We start from the raw sequence: 2,426 nt of genomic DNA on the forward strand, positions 1-2,426 counted from the left end.
GTGATTGGACGTGTTGACTTTCTTTATCTTGTTGCTACCCGGAATTATATCGCTGATTGGCTGTCACTGTTGTCAATCATTAGCTTTTTTATCTACTGTGTTTTGCTAAGACATTTTTCTACACGTGATAGAAACCTCGCACATGTTACCGGAGTGTATTGGTTTGGATATGGGGAAGGGATATAATGCCGAACTTGCTAAACTGAACGGTATGGGTTGACTTCGCTCTAAGACATTTAATATTTTGATACCACTATAGGCTATTTAGCTCTGACATGATATCCCAGTTACAAATCGTGACTTTGGGACTATAAGGTTCGATCTGACATTTTGGTTTTAAAAAAGTACATTGACAATAAAACAATTTTAAATCAGAAAGTTATATCTGCGCAAACACCTTTTAACTTGGTGCTATATGCTTATATCAGCAATCCAATCACACAATTCTGGGTTGTCAATCAAAAATAATTGTATGTAAGGTGATATACAGTGCATTCGGAAAGTATTCAGACGCCTTGACTTTTCCACATTTTGTTACTTTACAGCCTTATTCTAAAATGGATGAAAAAATAAATTTAAAAATGTAAATAAAAAACAGAAATACCTTATTTACATACAGTACCAGTCAAGAGTGTGGACACAGCTACTCATTCAAGGCTTTTTATTTATTAGGACTATTTTCGACATTTTAGAATAATAGTGAAGACATCAAAATAATGAAATAACACATGGAATCTTATAGAAACCAAAAAAGTGTTAAACAAATCAAAATATATTTTATATTTGTGATTCTTTAAAGTAGCCACCTTTTGCCTTGAGGACAGCTTTGCATACTCTTGGCATTCTCTCAAGCAGCTTCATGAGGTAGTCACCTGGAATGCATTTTAATTAACCGGTGTGCATTGTTAAAAGTTAACTTGTTGAATTTCTTTCCTTAATGCGTTTGAGCGAATCAGTTGTGTTGTGACAAGGTAGGGTTGGTATACAGAACACAGCACTATTTGGTTAAAGACCAAGTCCATATTATGGCAAGAACAGCTCAAATCAAATAAGCAAAGAGAAAAGACAGTCAATCATTATTTTAAGACATGAAGGTCAGTCCATCTGGAAAAGTTTCTTTAAAAAAAAAAACATCTAGAGCTATGAGGAAACTGGCTCTCATGAGGACCGCCACAGGAAAGGAAGACACAGAATTACCTCTGCTGCAGAGGATAAGTTCATTAGAGTTACCAGACTCAGAAATTGCAGCCCAAATAAATGCTTCACAGAGTTCAAGTTTTATTTTATTTATTTAACTAGGCAAGTCTGTTAAAAACAAATTCTTATTTTCAATGACAGCCTAGGAACTGTGGGTTAACTGCCTTGTTCAGGTGCAGAATAACAGATTTGTACCTTGTCAGCTCGGGGATTCAATCTTGCAACCTTTCGGTTACTAGTCCAACACTCTAACCACTAGGCTATGCTGCCTAGTAAGAGACACATCTCAACATCAACTGTTCAGAGGAGACTGTGTGAATCAGGCCTTCATGGTCAAATTGCTGCAAAGAAACCATTACTAAAGGACACCAATAAGAATAAGAGACTTGCTTGGGCCAAGAAACACGAGCAATGGACATTAGACCGGTGGAAATCTGTCCTTTGGTCTGGTGTCCAAATTGGAGATTTTTGGTTCCAACCGCCATGTCTTGGTGAGATGCGGTGTGGGTGAACGGATAATCTCTGTATGTGTATTTCCCACCATAAAGCATGGAGGAGGAGGTGTTATGGTGTGGGGGGGCTTTGCTGGTGACACTGTCTGTGATTTATTTAGAATTCAAGGCACACTTAACCAGCAAGGCTACCACAGCATTCTACAGCGATACGCCATCCCATCTGGTTTGGGCTTAGTGAGACTATCATTTGTTTTTCAACATGACAATGACCCAACACACTTCCAGGCGGTGTAAGGGCTATTTTACCAAGAATGTAAGTGATGGAGTGCTGCATCAGATGACTTGGCCTCCACAATCACCGACCTCAACCAAATTGAGATGGTTTGGGATGAGTCGGACCGCAGAGTGAAGGAAAAGCAGCCAACAAGTGCTCAGCATATGTGGGAACTCCTTCAAGACTGTTGGAAAAGCATTGCAGGTGAAGCTGGTTGAGAGAACGCCAAGTGTGCAAAGCCGTCATCAAGGCAAAGGGTGGCTACTATATTTAGATTTTTTTAAACACCTTTTTGGTTACTTTATGATTCCATATGTGTTGTTTCATAGTTTTGAGGTCTTCACTAGAATTCTACAATGTAAAAAATTGTAAAAATAAAGAAAAACCTTTGAAGGAGTAGGTGTTCTTAAACTTTTGACTGGTAGTGTACATTCTCCTGTTCTATTGTTTTTTTTAAAACTTTTTTTTCATTGTCTAGCATCTATTGGCATTATCCTAGT

The sequence above is a fragment of the Salmo salar genome, chromosome 06, assembly GCF_965601325.2.
Source record: "Salmo salar chromosome 06, fSalSal1, whole genome shotgun sequence".
Classification (NCBI taxonomy): domain Eukaryota; kingdom Metazoa; phylum Chordata; class Actinopteri; order Salmoniformes; family Salmonidae; genus Salmo; species Salmo salar.